Source organism: Ailuropoda melanoleuca, chromosome 2 (assembly GCF_002007445.2).
Source record: "Ailuropoda melanoleuca isolate Jingjing chromosome 2, ASM200744v2, whole genome shotgun sequence".
Lineage (NCBI taxonomy): Eukaryota > Metazoa > Chordata > Mammalia > Carnivora > Ursidae > Ailuropoda > Ailuropoda melanoleuca.
The window spans coordinates 133,001,272-133,018,156 of NC_048219.1; the positions used below are offsets into that span (position 1 = coordinate 133,001,272).

At 35.6% G+C, this 16,885-nt stretch overlaps 1 long non-coding RNA gene across 1 annotated transcript in view; it reads left to right on the plus strand.

The window, feature by feature from the left end:
• The first annotated feature begins 8,311 nt into the window (after positions 1–8,311).
• LOC109490381 overlaps positions 8,312–16,885 on the plus strand; it is a 41,236-nt gene continuing 32,662 nt past the window's right edge. Inside the window, exon 1 of the long non-coding RNA XR_002143712.2 lies at positions 8,312–8,352. This is a non-coding gene — a long non-coding RNA (uncharacterized LOC109490381). The remainder of the gene's footprint in view (positions 8,353–16,885) is intronic.

Genomic DNA, 16,885 nt, shown 5'->3' on the forward strand with positions numbered 1-16,885 from the left:
TGTCCTTGTTTTGTCACTAACTAACCTTGGGAAAGTAACTTGAGTCTCTGGGTTTCAATGTCTTCATCTGCACATTAGGTTATTAGAATCAGATAATTTAACAGAAGCTCCAAAATGACCACTTGTCTGGATCTGGCCAGTAGATACATTTGGTTTAGACCAGTGTTTTTAAACAACAACAACAACAACAAATGTTCATTAAAAGATTTGGTATAAAAATCTGGATTTCATTTAAAAATAAAAAATAAAAATGTGGCCCAGTGCTGTGCCAGAATTTCCACAAGGCACCACTGAGCTTGAGCTGGGTAGTGACTGCCCTCCACAGATGCAAGCTCCTTCTAGTTGGTTTCCATTCTAGCCTTCCGTCTTAAACATGCATATACACTCTCACCCAACCCATTTTACTCACTTACTGTGTCCGCTTAGCCCTCTAGGCAGTTGATTTTGTTATCTCTAATTTCGTAGGTCCCTTTGAGTTTGAAGATTCTGTGATTCTTTAAGTTTGTAAGAATGTATTCTATATAATATATAAGGACACATTAACATATTAGTTCCTAGAATGGTAAGCTTCTACTTAAAAGAGAGTAAAACCAGAGAGATGGGCAAGAGAATAGTTGTGCTCTAGGAGACAGACACATTCAAGGAAAATTGGACAATGGACTATTGCTCATTTGGGTGAACCTGAACTAACAAGCCAGCCATAAAGATTCCTAGGAAATGTGGACATAGAAAGAGAAGGCACTTCCAATTTGGGCAAGGAAGGACAAAAAATAAATTTTGAATGGATTCAAAACAGGAAAGAGTAATTTGTTTTATCCTGTTTCTTTTTGGAGGCCTGACACTGCTAGCCTTATGCTATTACCTGATTTGTTAAACCTCACAGTTTAAGAGCTGATAGGCATCTTCCCCACTATAAGGATGAGAAAATTCAGGCTCATAAAGATTAAGTAACTTGTCCAAGGTCATGTAGCTGGTAGCTGTCAGAAGCAGAATTTGAATCTAACTCAAAAGCCACCGTTCCTTCCATGCCACAAGACAAACATTTTTTTCTTGGCTTGGCCTATAGCCAACCAGGCTTGAAAGATACAGACATGGGAGAGAATGAACCTACTTTTGTTTCATTTGCAGAAATACGACGAAGTTCTACAGTTAAAGATGCCCTTTCCAATAAGTATAAATATATAAAATTTGGACCGTAAACCAATTACCAACTGAAAATTGGAATATCTTCCCCTAAATTATAGTAGTATCATAATCAACTCCATCAGTGGGCCCAAATACCTTAAGGTTGTTCATCCTGAAAAGTTAAGATGTTGCTGTTCCCCAAAAGTAAAGGAAAGCCAAGAAGACACACCTTATGGTAATTTTAAAAATACCAGGAAGAATTGTGAACATTTACTAAGGACTTAACCTAATCTGATTTCATCCATTTCATGGATGTTCGTTCACGTTAATGTTTATTCAGCCATATTCTGTTTTCACAAATTGACAATTACAAGTCTTTAAGTATGCATTGGTGAAAACTCACCGACATAATAAAAAGCTGAATACCCAGCTTTTCTGAAGTTTTATAGTGTACTGGGGAAAAATATATCATAATGTGTGGCATAATTCTCTTGATCTCTCTTGAAAAAAGAGGGGCTCTCATTACATATGAGATCCAAAGGAGGCAGATATTATCCAAGAATTGCCTTTCAGTTTCTGAAGTGTGGTGGTAGTTTTTGAAGGTTCACTGTATTCCTTTATGTCATCACTACTTGCAATACAATCTTAGAAAAACAATCCAGCATTCTGTAGATATTTATTCAGTCATGTTTATCTCTTAACATATGACTGCTTCAGTAGCCCACACTCCCGTAAAAATACTCCGTTCGAGAAGCTAAATAGTTAAATTAGAGAATCAGCTGCACGAATTCCTTACACAAGGAATTCTTTCTCTGTATTTTAAAGATGAGAAATAGAAGAAATATTTATTTATGTGAGGCTCCAAATTTAAATGTCTTTCACTTTAAAAACAAGGCCAAACGGCAAAGCCTCCCCTACTGTTGTGCTCTATAGTATAACATCTCTTGATTACTCTGACAGAGTTCCAGTCACAGGTTGTGAGTCAGAAAGAGGATTTTCAATGTCCAGCAGCTAAATGTGTCAGCCATGACATTTCTGAAAGTTCTATTTTTATATACAGAGGGAAGGAAAAATCACTTCTTTGTATCTGTCCTTTGCAAAATTCTCAGTTTAACTCCAGCTTTAGATATGTACAATAGTGAACGCATTCTTAGTTAACATGACAAGTGACTGACATTTTTAAACTGGAATAATGCATGTAATGAAAAAATAATCTACACAAGTTTGTTCCTTCTGCAGTCTTCTTCCCTCTTTCAGTCATAAAGGCTGTTAAAATGCAGTTGAAATAATACAAAATGCAATTCAAGCCTCAATATTGTCCTAATCCCTTTTTTTCTACTCTTATACAGCTTATCTAAAAATGTTGAAATGTAACTTGCTTGAGTTATAATATTATGTGAATTAAGAGTCAGTATTGTTTGGAAGCTCCTTTTAATTGGTCTACGGGGAGGTTTTCTGTATATATTAAAATGATTGTGTGTCTGAATTATAACGAACCTACCTTTAAACTTCCTTTGTGTTTAAATACATATTAGAGGCGAACCATTTTAATACTCCTTAGAATAGGCTTTATTGCTAAAATTATTGGTTTGGCAATCTTGGCATAAATGGAAATTTCTGATTGGCTGTCATATCAATGTCAGTGAAGCCCAGGAAGTGCATGGCTCTGGCTGTTTTCCTTATTTTTATTTATAAATTCTGTTTCATAACAGCAATAAGATGCTTCAGGCCTTGCAGTTCTGGGGGATTATTGCACTTGTCAGGTGCTAAAAATCACTGGTCCCTCTGCCTTGTGCCTCAGAACACCACTAGAGGCATGTAATCATGGAGAAATGCAATTCCTAGAAATTTCTTAATGCTTTATTATGACATATCTAACTTTTAAAATAAATCATTTATTTTGAAGGCTGGAGGTGTCATAAGAGTATTCAGCCAGTAGCTAAGGGATGGGGGAAGAGATCAAAGCGAAGATCACGGAGGCGGAGAGAAATGACCAAGTTGTGGCCATCTTACAATGAGTCTTACAGAATATAAAAATCTACAATGAGGTATATCTTATATTAAAATTGAGAATTAACCAACATATTCGTATATGAATATAAATTGCCTTACCATAATATTTTATGTTTGTTTTCCTCCTTTCAAATAAACATTGATATGTTTATACACCAAAACACACATGATATACATTGCAAGTATAAATGCATGCAGATCACATTTGAAAAGATGTAATTTGCTTACACTCAAGGAAAGGCTACACACTATTTTTTTTTTATTTTTAAAAAACCCTATTTGATCTAACTAGCATAATGCCAAAATCTTAAAAAATTGAAATGTATACTTGTGAGAAGTATAAGCAGCCTGATTTTTTAAGTAAATGGAATGTAAAATTCAGACTCAAATTATACAACAATGGATAGAGCTTTAAACTTGAAGTTTAAATTTCTATTTCTAAATAATTGTTTGTAAGTTTCTATATCTTAACATTTGTTCTAAATAACAATGTAAACCGAAAGAGACCAAATTATCTTTTTCGGGGAAAGAATACCAAAGTTTATCTTGGAAAAGGGCCAGTTTTAGGTAGGGGGTGTTTATGGCCTGGGGAGTTACTGTAGCAATAGAAAAAGATTAATAATTTGCACATGTGAGATTCTTGGAAGGCAGGATACAGCTGTAAAGAATTAACCCCTCTTGAGAGATGTAAAAACACAGAGCAGCTGTTGGGAGGGACTAAAAACTATTCAGGCTACACAAGTCCTCAAAGAGAAGCAGAGAAAGTGCATTTGGGGACTGACAAGCTTTTGTCTTCACTTGTAAATGGGCAGATAACTTTAAAAAAAATTAAGACAGAAGGAGCCAATTGCGTCCAATTAAAATGTATTATTGAAATGTTAAGTAAGGACTCCAATGAGTTGTTTAAAGAAATCAAGTACTACAATGCCTTGCTCAAGATGACTTAAAGTGGAGCCACTATGTTAAAGGAAGGCATGTGCACCCGTGTGCTGATGCCCTGGACCTCCAACTTCCTGAAATTTTGCTTTACTCACTGACAGAGACTCATTTTTCAGAATACACATACCCCCCCCCCCAAAAAAAGTACTCAAATTAAAACATTTTGTCAATGGCTGAATGAGAGGTCCATTTTAAGTGAAATTTGTGGTTGATGTTTGCTTCATGGGAAAGAAAAGTGATTGCTATGCTTCGAGAAGCTCAACATAACTTTTTTAAAGATCTTAGAACACAGGTTTAAAGAGTGAAGAGATTATTGATAACAGTTTGTGAAATTTCCTTGAAATAAATTTCATTCATTTCAATGTCCTTTGAGCTTGAAGCAGATATGGGAAAAATACACACCTGACTTATCATATATTCAATATCTCTCTATTTCCTTCAAAATAATAGGTCAGTGGTTTCTTTTTCACTTTGTCTCATAAGCGTTCAGTGGATCTTCTAGAGGCGACATGGCATACGATGACATCATCACACTGGTGGCTAATGGAATGCATGCTTGTGTATTCTTTTTTTTTTTTTTTAAAGATTTTATTTATTTATGTGACAGAGATAGACAGCCAGCAAGAGAGGGAACACAGCAGGGGAGTGGGAGAGGAAGAAGCAGGCTCATAGCAGAGGAGCCTGATGTGGGGCTCGATCCCGGAAGCTGGGATCACTCCCTAAGCCGAAGGCAGACGCGTAACGGCTGCGCTACCCAGGCGCCCACATGCTTGTGTATTCTTGTGCTTTGGGAGATTTTTCTAAGTAAACTCATCGATAATTTTTAAGAGTATAAACAAGTCTTGAGACTAAAAGAATTGAAAGTTGTTAAAATATGATCACTTGGCTCATCTCACAGTAACATCTTTGCCCCTTCCTTTGATGTTTACAATGCTTTCTACATCGTGGTAAACACATTGCAGTTGATATTATCATGATCAAAGAATATAAATATCTGTTATCTGCACATTTCAAACTCTGTCCTTTAGCGGCAGATCTTTAAAATCAATAAAATAAAATGATATGTGTCAATAGCATATGAAACAGGTAAAAGAAAGTAGAGCTGCTCTCTGAGGAAGGGGGAGAACAGATCTGCCGTGGGCTGGCTCCTGGAACTCCTCCAGATCTTCCTGGACTTCTCTTGAAACATTATGAAAACTACCACATTAGATTTTTCATATATGTGTGTGTGTGTGTGTGTTCTTCTATAATTCTATTTGGTTTCAATAACAATTCTGTGAGGTATAAAAAGAGATACTATCCCACTGTACATAAAAAGAAATTGAGAGGCTTGGAAAGGGTCACATACCTGTAAGTGATGGAGATAAGTCTGACACCAATGTCTTAGATTCCATGTCCAGAGGCCTTGTATCTATACCATTCTGGCTCTATTTGGCATTTTAAGTTCATAAACTTTGGCCTAATTTTTATAATTATTATATATTTAGCTCTCTTCTTTCCTACGAATGGAGAGAAAAGAGCCCCTCTACTCATTCTGAGTTTTCCTCAAGAATTCTCTTCTAAAACTTCATATTGGCAAGCACCTCAGTGAAGATAAGATTCACTAGGGAGCCTTCCATTAGCATTGTCCCCCAAATAGAGACAAGCAAGCCAAACGAGAAAATAAATATCACAGGAAGAACAGGAGGAAAGCAAGCCTTCAGGAAAGGTATGTACAAAGATGACAGTGATTCTGCTTAAACTCTCCTTTTAGTGCCCAACCCAGTCAACCATCCTTTTAGCAGGCATATTGTAAACTGAAAGAGAGAGGTATCAAGAATTTGATTTCTTCATGCATCATACACACGAGAATTATTATCTGAGGTTTTAAAAATAATTTAACTGAAGAGTATGCCTACTGCACTCCTGCTGCAGGTAGTAGATAAATGCAACAGGGTGAATAGCTTTCTAGGGTCACAAAGGCAAGAAGACAGCTAAACAATGTCAACAATTTATAAGACTAAGCTATATTGCATTTGATTTAATCGCTGTGCTGTTTTCCTCATTAGGCAGTTGTTACTAGACCATCTTTCCCTTTTCCACCAATTCTTCATCTGTCCTCAACCTCCACCACCAGTACCTTAACTTTTATCTGCAGCTAAATTACGTGTTTGGTGGGGGAACAGGACTTCGACAGCAGTATGATCTTTTTGAGGAATAGGTCAGGCTCCTACTGTGTTGGAATCTGCAACCTTCTTGGGGTTGCCTGGCCCAGATATTTTTTGCTAGACCAAGAACTGAACGTGGTCATTATTTTCAGGCTTCAGAGAAACATTCACAAGCAGGTCTGATCTATCTAAAGCTACATTAAAAGCTCCTGAATACCATTCCTATTAACCAATGTATTTCTAATTTCTCTTCACTGAAAATAGCACCACACATAAATAGAGGAATAGAAGCATTTGTCAAGCTGTGCTAGTTAATAGTAACTCTAATATAAAGATTACAGAATGTTCAGGGAAAATTAACCTAATGATTAAACACGATCCTATGTTTAATTAACACAATAATGTTTTGCATACCAACTCATTCTATTGTCTAAAACAGCATTTATCACACAAAATAGAATAATAAAAGTTGACTCATACAATATTGTTTATCACAATGGTGTTTTACACTATCTAACACACTATTAAAAGATAAACGGGGGCATATTAAAAATTTTAAGAGCTTATTTGAGCAAAAATCAATTTGAATCGGTCAGCAGCCAATCTAGCAGATAGGAGCTCTGAGGATCTGTACTGAATGAAAGACTTTTCCTAGGCAGAGTAGAGCAGAAACAAGAAAGTTATATTAGGCAAAAAAGCAGGTTAGTTATTGTAAAGTTGCTTTCCTTTAATGGATGCCTGTGGTCTATCAGGCAGATTACCTAACTAGTACTGATCAGGACATTCCTGATTGAGTAGTTTAAAATTCCGTTTCTAGGAGAGACAAAACTGCAATTGCCTCCATTTAGCGATATAAGGCTTAGCATAAGTGACACCATTTTGGGCCCGTTGTCTTGTTTTTAACAGTACACAATACCTGTGCAAGGCAGGTAAACTTTATTATCCCATTTTACAAATGATGATAATAGACAAAGTAGTTAAGTACTGTTCCTGGAGTCATATCCCAATCACTGGTACTGCTGAAATCAGAGCAGAGAATTTTTGCTTTCTAGTTAGGTTCTTAAGCTTCTTTGTTACCTTGAAATTATTTCACTATCAGAAATGTTTTCCGTTGCCCAAGGCATTGTTTACTGAATATCTACGATAAGCCAGGGACTTTTATACATGTTGTCTCATTAAATCCTCATAAACCACCTTGTTAAAAAATGATTATAGGTGAGCCCACTAAAGTTCAGAGATGTTAGGTAATTTGCCAGCCTTGAACATGACTGAATCAAGATTCTAGGCCCAAGTTCAGGAATCTTTCTTTCTCTACCTTGTCTCAATTTCTTCTAAGTCTAAAAGGAAAAAGACACATTTCTGCAAACAATCACATATAATGATAACCCACACAGACTAATGTATCCCAAGACAGGGGCACCTGGCTGGCTCAGTCAGTAGGGCGCTCTCGATCTCTGGTGAGTTCCAGCGCCATGTTGGGGTGGAGTTTACTTTAAAAAAAAAATCCCAAGACAATCTAACAATAACTTGTTTAAAGGAAAATAAATAAATAACACGACAAAACCAAAAATTAGTAAAATCAGTTACTAGAGAAAAATGAGAAGAAATTTAAAACAACTGATTTCAAAGCAGGAATCAAGATCTAGCAAATACGTATTTATCTCTTACTATGTCAAGAACTATGCTAAATCCCTGGCCTCATACAGCTTACTTTCTAGAGTAATCTGATATAGAAATAAGGATATATGAGCAAAAAAAGAGAAGACGGTAGGGAAAAGTTAAACACAAACATACAGAGGCAAGGTATAAAAGGAAAATCAAACAAGATGGGCAAGGAAAGCTCTATTGTGTGCTTAACCGTCATTCTCTTAATTATGTTAAGTGACAAACAACTGAAATCTTATTGATTTTCATTAAAATAGACTAAGACTTACTTTCATGAATAATTATTTTTATCTCTAATTGAGAAAGGCATTCAGCCAAATAGGTCCACAGGCAGAAAATGGCGTTCCCTTGAGAACACACCTGGTCATTTCCAGCGCGTTCTCCAACTGGTTCCTTCCCAGACAGGAAGTTCCGCCCCCTACCGGAAAAGACGGAGGCTGGACTGTGACGGAGGCCGGAGCTGGTAAGATAAGGCCATTAAAATTGGATTAATTGTGGTTAAGACCCCTTGAAACATTTATCAGCTTTTTTATTTTTCAGCTAACTAGTCTGATTATGGTTATTCCTTAGAGGAGCCTCTTTAGAAGTTGAGGGAAAGAGAAGTAACTGCCTACTCCCAGGCAGCCACTGTGGGCGTGTGTCAGCGCTGTGGGGTAGGCTCCTGGAGAGTGCCAGGACAGGGCTTGGGGGCAGGGCACCACTGCAATGAGGTGGGTGAAATACCTCTTTAACTTGCCACTGAGGAAGGTGCTATGGAAGGTCTTTGTTTTCTATGATACTGAAGCAACACGCCCAGAGTTGAGCTGACTAGTAAGGATTTAGCTGAAGTAGTCCCGGAGTAAACACATTAGCTTTACTGAAAAAAGAAAGATTTTGAAGCATTTACCTACTATACCCTCTTCAGTTAAGCACTTCCAGAGGTGGACCCAGAGGTCTGTTTATTTTTCCAGGGAATAGAAGGTTGGCGTGGGGGGTCGGGGTGTGGTGGAGGGTGCGTTAAAATTTTTTTGCTTAGGAAAACTCTTTGGATATTGAATACTTTATAAATTTTTTTGTTGTTTTGTTTTTTTAAATTGGGGAATGGAGAAAGACTTAAGCTCGACTCTGTAACATTCCTTGTTTGCCTTACCGTTGTAATTACTGCTCAAGAGAGAGACTAAGTTGCTTACTTCTAGCTCCTAGGCTGCTCGGGGGTGGCGGCTGTTAAGAGTTCCCTTGAGATAATGATTCTACTGGGTCAGTCTGAAGAAACAGCCTGCAACAATGGCAATCCCCAGGGTGACACTCTCGAGGGGGCCTAGATTCAGCTGTCAGTCACCTTCAGCCCAGAGCCATCAAATCCATTTACACAAAAGCTGGTTATCACAAACCTTTTGAAAAGCTAAGTAAAGAGGAGATTTACCCATCCTTGAATCTTCATTCTTTTTTCTTTGATTCCCTCATTTCTCTTATCTTTCCTTTTTTTCCTAACCACCTCTGGGAACTTCTGGGATTTTTCCCCTTCTTTTGTTCCACCCTAGAGCTTACACTATTGTTATCTTAAAGCTTGAGCAAAAGCTTGAATATAACTCTCAAGATAAACAGAAATAAATACCTGGTACTCTTGTATGGAAACTTTTAATTCTAATAAATATTTTTGTCTCCAAAAGGGTAGGATTTTCTGGGGGTTGGGAAAGGCTTGTTTCGTGCTGTAATGTTGAGAAACTGAAATTCTGTGTAGTATTTTAAGTATTTCTTTAAGCATACATTTGTCTGTGCATATACTTTCATATATCCTTCCTATTGTATATATATCTTTTTATTTTTTTAATTTTTACACTCGTGAGACTATAACATAAAAACCTATATCGTTTTGCAACCGAAATGACCCTCAACAATTATACAAATGTGAAAAAAATTATTTTATCTAAATACTGCTGAATTTCAAATATAGCATTCTTTATATAAATTCTGTAACTTTGTAATTATAAGGAACTGATTTCCTTTCCCTGGGGAAAAAGGAGAAATTCTGGTCTTGCTTTAGAAATTCTGACCTTCTCCACATAATAGCATTATTATAAAACGTTTAATTTAACAAACTGAAAGACAGTTTTAATTAGTGAAAGTGTAAATAAAATATTACATTAAAATATAAGTATTTTGTTGATGTGCATATGGTTGCTATAATGAGACTAACAAAGTATAGCTTAGATAATGCCTTGAGGGAGTATTTGTAATTATAATTAGTTTGTCAATTATAAGAAATTTTAGTTCATAACTACACATAGAAGCAGCAGATATCCTAAGCTTGGTAGAGATGGGAGCCCTGGTAAGAAGAGCAGGTCAAGAAAAATCTACCCTTATGGCAAAAATACACTTTATAAAGAACAAGACAGTTAGTTGGCTTGCAATGGCAGGCCAGTCCTAACTAAGCACTAAGACCAGCACTAAGGCCAGTGCTATGATAAAGCCCAAGTTAGGTCAGACTCCCACCTAGTCCCTGATCCCCTTCTAGTGACTACCAAAAAAAACACCAATATTCCATTTTGTTAATTCAACATTATCTCTTGAGCATTTACCACTATTTGTCAGAATTTAATAGTAAAACATTCTTAAGTAACTTACACGTAGTGAAAAGAACCGGCACCAAGTAGGCTTTTGAATATGCTCAAAAATAGATTGTCATCAGGGAAACACAATGAAATCTTATTTCATAATCTTAAAGTTAATTTGCCCATTCAGACTGTATAACAGTGGCAACTATATCCCAGCAACACTGTTGGCATTTGAGGGTATAAAAATCAACAAAATAGGGCTGTGTCTCGTGGTAGCTTACAACCTCACTGATTTAGTGTAGGCGGCTGTTAACTCTTTGGCAAATCACCTGCGTGATTTGGTTTTCCGCTGTCTCCTAGTCCGCTTTTCTAGATACTTTGTTTCCCTCGCGCCATATTCCAAACATGTGAGTTTGGGGGTTTCTGTGTGCTTTCAGTTGTTGGAGCATGTCATCTCTTTTTCACCTCACGGACTCTGGGATGATTGTGGTCCAGGTTTATTACATTTTACTGTATGGTTTACCCCTGTACTTTGAGGAAGGTAGATGTAAATTATTAGCTTTAATGGTTGGATGTGAGCTTTAATGAGAGATTTAGATCACTTAATCCACTGGACTCCGATAGCATTGTATTAAATGCATGAGGTGGACTCTTCATACTGTCACTCATCTGTTGGATACTTTTATTAGTTGACTTATTTTTCCTATGCCGCTTTCACCATTACCACAAATTGTGTATCTCAGTACATATTATACAGCATATTCATTTCCTGAGGCTGCCCTGACAAAATACCACAAATTGGGTGGCTAAAACAGCAGAAACTTATTCTCTTACAGTTCTGGGGGCTGGAAACCTGAAACCAGGGTGTTGTGATGCTCCCCTGACCTCTGGGAGAGAATTCGTTCTACGCCTCTCACCTAACTTACATGGCTGCCTACAGTCCTTGGCATTCTTGGTTTATAGTCACACCACTCTAATCTGTGCTTCTGTCTTTTTGCCTCCTCCTCTTCTATCTTGTCTCTCTCTTCTGTGTGTCTTTTTTAAGAACATTTGTTATTGGATTTAGAGCCCACCTAGGTAATCCAAGATGATCTCCTTTTCTCAAGATCTTTAACTTAATTACATCTGTAAGGGCCTTTTTCCAAATAAGGTAACATGTACGGTTTCTAGGAATTTTATGTAGACCTTTCTTTTGGGAGACCACCATTCAACCCACATATGTGGGAATTCATTTATTTCATATTTTTTATGTTTTCATTCCCAAAAACAAATCATTCATGATGCCTTTAATATAAGCTTAAAGGACTAATGTATATATTCAACATTTAACTGGAAGGCTATATTTAATATGTCAAATTTTACGATTCGGAATTCCTATAAAATTTTGATGACCTGGTTCTAGGACTATAAGAGTTTTACTGAGGAAGATATTTGCTTCACGTTGGGTATAGGAAATCATATGTCCTTCGTCCTTTTCTCTGTAATATAGGTTCATTTTCATAATCTAAGAGAAATAGGCTGAGGTAATAACTATCAAAGTCAACCATATGTTACAGTCATTTGTTTGAAGTGCATTGACAAGGAATTAATGCTTTAAAAGAAAAATATATTAGAGAAATATGCAAATTTCAGTTAACAATACTAGGGGAAAGGTAGCAAATATTGCATCCAGAGTGGTCTTTTATGTATATGTGCATTTTTATTTCTTATATTTAGTAGTAGCCTTACTTATGATAAATATTAAAGAGACAATTATGTTCTGTATTGTATACATATACAATAATTTTTGATAGAAATAGACCCTGGTGTTTGTTAGCTGAAATACTGACGGATTAACAACTGAACTGATTGATGCTAAGGATGATTACATTTTTCCTCTTTTCTTTATTCTTTCTTTTTTTCTTTTTTGGGGATTACATTTAGCCAAAATTATTTTCTTTAGGAAGTATACTTGGTAGTTGGGAAATAGAGTAATGAGAAGAATGTTAGGGAAGGAAACAATGGTTTAGAGAATGGCATTTCAAGAAAAGGAAGATGACATTGGAAACAAAAGTGGAATTCAAAACAGCTATATTATATGTGAAAAAAATGTGTAAAAATACTGAAAAAATAGAAATGGAAAAAAATTCACAATCTAATGCATTGTTTTATTATATTGGAAATTAAAAGACAATTTCTGTTTCTAACTCAACTTTGTAGGAAGTTATGGTCATCCCAACATTAAGCATTACACCAAAGCCATGACAGTCCACAGCTTACCTAACCCTTTTTTATCGATTTCTTTGGAGCTATTTGATCTGGTCAGAGAGTTTTTCTGTCTCAGATTTTCATTCCTAACGTAGGAAGAATACCCATCATCTGTGCTTTTCCCATTAATAATGAAAAAAGAAAAAGTGATTCATTTTTCCTTCTGGTAGTAAAGCAGGCACTTAGGGAGACACATTAACTATATCGCAGCAGTAGCAATTCACCAAATCAGACTTAATTTGCCTAGAATATTTTCTCTTGCCCTGATCTCCAGCCCTCCAAAATTTGAGCTGTTAATTTACGAACAAGGAATGATCAAGTCACAGCAGAACAATATAGTGGAATTCTGGGAAATAGGTTGTTTGAACTGAGAACGATTTTCTATTCAACAAGAATTGCCCATAATAGATGATTCTTAGAAAGAAAAATAGGTGATAGAGAAAGTTGAATGTGATGAGATCAGAGAGGAAAAATAGAAGACTATGTATGAGAGTGTGTGTGTCAGGGGTGTGTGTGTGTGTGTGTGTGTGTGTTTGTGTTTGTGTTAACTTGAGAATCCTTGGTACCAGCAAGAATGTGAGAAAACACAGGGGTATGTTGGAATCTACTTTGCAGCCTCAGCTATATTGTATCAATCTATTCTTTATGACCATTTCCAACTATCTCTTTTTCTCACACACCAGCAACAGGATTTACTCAATGTTATTTCCAGAAGTAACACCTCAAGAAACACTTTCAGAAACAGTTTCTCAATTCCAACATACTGATACTTTTACCAGCCAGAAAAGGATTTCTGAAAATCATTTCAAAGACCAAAGTTTCTGAAAATAGCAAGAGCCCTTAAAAAAATAATACACACACACATATATATGTATTTTTATATATACACAGTGTACCACACATTAACATGGATGAAGAAAATTGGTAAAATGAATCATAGAGGCCCAGAAACATCAGTGTTTTACCATTTATCTTTGAACATACAGGAATTTTGTCTAAAAAACTTGATTCTCTTTCAGTTATTTTTGGAACAGTCAAGCTGTATTGAGATTCTTTTGTAGATGGCAAGGTTTTATTTGGAAAGCTAGGATAAAGGTTTTCTTTTACAAAAAAATCACTTTATTTGGCCACTGAAGTCCACTCCCTCCTAGGTTTGCATTTACTTTTTAAGGTATTTGTTCCTAGGTTCTTAAAAATCTAGAAAGAAAAATAAGCTCCTTGTGGAATATGGCTTACCTCATTTTTTTTTTTTGAGTGAAAGGGTGGCCCTTTTTCCATTTTAAAATAACCAAATATGTTACAAATGAGGGCATCTGCTTTTTCATTGAACGTATCAATGTATGTAAGTATGTGTTTATGTCGGTATGTGTCTTTATTGTTTTTATTTCCTTATTTCCAAGGAGAGATGTGTATATTGTAGAGTTTAATCATCAAGATCATCATTATAGACCCTAAGTGTGAAAGAATTCTGAAAACTCTGTTGGTTAAAATTGAAAATAAAACTCAGGTCTGAGATCTTAGCCATTGAAAACCTTGAAATCTCATAAATTAAGCATCATTGAGCCTGGTCCCATCTTTCATAACAGCTCTCCAGAGAAAACCTAAAAGCCAGGGCACTCTAAGATGAGCTGCGGATGATTCAGTAGGTGGCACAATTTTCACTGAGTCAGTACTGAACCGATGCCCCAGCATGGTATGAGGGGGCACTGCACTGCTGGAGGTGTCGTCTAATGGATGAGGGTAAAACCAAGGTCTTGACCACCAGCCGTTATTAAAAATCCCATGGCACTTTTCAAAAGAGTAAAGATGATGTTAAACCCTGTGTCCTGGCTAATTTCCAAATTGGGCAATTATATTCTGCCTACTTAAAATTTCTCTGTAATTTTAGTTGGATAATATATTCCTCATCTTCTGCCCTATGCTTTTGCTATTTCCAGCTTAGAGGTGGATGCATTTCGGTGGTGAGGGAAGTGATGCTTCTTTGAAAAATGTCTTACAAGGTCTGAGATCAGGAGATGAAAGGTACAACATCCATCTATCAGAACAGGTGCCATATTAGTTTGTTTCTCCTGTGATTAGGCTGACTATAAGAAAATTACCAAATAAGTGTCTTTAAAAATAGCCTCGTCAGGTAGTCAGAGGTGCTACGCTTGCAAAGGTTTCCGAGATGGATATTTTAATTTTATTAAGTTGTGACTAAGAAATGAGGCTTCTCTTGAAGTGAATATATTATGTAAATACTAACAATTTAAGCATGAAATTATAGACATTTAATAGAAATAATTAAATTTTCCAACATTTGCCTAGCAAAGCCTATCACATTCACTCTAAAACATTAGTCACGGAATCATTTTCACTTACAATGTATTAGAATTTTCTCCAAATCAATAATTGTTAAGAGAGAAGGTCGCTGTTAGGGGACAAGTGGAAAACATTTCTTAAAAAATAATAATAAAATAATTGTTGTTTAGCATGCTGTGGATTCTTGGGAAAACTTACAGATACCATTCCTAAGGAAAAGGCGAATGTTAAGGCTGTGCAAGGCTAGACTCATGCTTCATGTTTCCAGCTTCACCCAGTATTTGGGTTCAACCCATAGAAGAAAATGTCCAGTAGAAATTTGGTATCATAGATGATAACATTTACATTTTTCTTGGCTATTTAGTTGCTTGCTAGAAAATGATAAAAAACTATCAGCAGTTCAGTTTTCTCAAGTACCAAGTGTTTATCTGCAAAAATGAATGAACAATCTCATCTTGTTTTAGAGAGTCTATGGTGACTTTCATATGTTACCTTTTTTTGTACAGAACCTTTCAAGTAGTTTTAAAATGTTATAACCTCAGAGGTTTCTATTTCTAACAATGAATTTTAACTGTATTACAGGCTTTCCTAACTTCAAATCATTCTGCTTTACAGATATATTAAAAACTTACCTTGTGCTTATCAATCATAGAGTTAATGCAAGAGAATGCTTTGAAGCAAAGGAAAAATTCAGCAGCAAGTGGAGATAGTGTTAAATACTATGGTAAATAAACATAGTAATTCTGTGTGTAAATGCTATAGCTACTGAATAAAGAAACCACTTGAAAAGGAAATACCATCTTTAGAATTTGGACTTGCCTTTAGCAGAAAATATTGTAATGTTTTTAGCCTAGCTTTGACAACTACAACAGACTGTACTAACAGGAAGAGTTCACTTTGTAATAGAAAAAGTAGTCACTCTGATCACTTTGTCTTTTTAGTATGCAACCCAGAGGATTCAGAAAAAGATTACATTTACCATAATTAACATATATGTAAATGGAGATCATGGCTATGAATGATAAATTTTCATAGCAATTTAAACCTTGTACAAATTAATCAACCATACAGACACTTGATTAATGAAAGGCAGTGTCACTTTAAAATGCAACATGTTAATATATATTACTGTTATCACAGATCAAAGAATCTTTAAATGTAAACCAATTAGAACAAAGCTCAATCTACGTTTTTTAACAAATTTAATTCCCATGTAATTATGATGGCAATTTGAAAAAAAAATGTTATTCTGATTCATATTTATTTACTAATTTTAGTGAAAAGTCATGCAAATGAATTTTGGATGTTTCATCATAGTGATTGGATTCCCAAAATATAGGATTACAGTATCATTGAAGGATCAGATGAATGCACAAAAGCAATTACAAATTAGATACAAGATATTTATACACATGTCATGTTAAATTTAGAAGTTTTCTTCTAGTTTCCCCATTTTTGGCCTCGTTAAGAGAGTTACATTAAACAGATTAATTGCTAAATGACTGATACTCGCTCAGTACAGTGTTTGAGGTGAGATTTTAACATGCCACTTTAACTAAGAGCTATTTTGCTTGGTCTTTGAGGAATAAAAAAGTGAAAACTCTTCTGTAGATTTAATTTTTTAAGAATGGTTTTTATTTTCATAGTGAAAAGGAATGCCCGATTTATAGAAAAAAAGTCTTTTTTTAGAAGACATAGAATTTATGGTTAATACGTAAGTGTGTGTTCAAAATATAAGATCTGGAATACAAAGTTTTTCTGTAATCCTGTTTCTTGCTAGCAGAAGTTAGGCATGAAAACAAACACTACTTCGCAAAGTCAGTGTAGATCGACACGGATCTATTTTACATGTGTAACCCTAGAATGAATGGGTCATTAATTTTCATCCTTAAATTGGCAGTCTAAGCTGTTGCC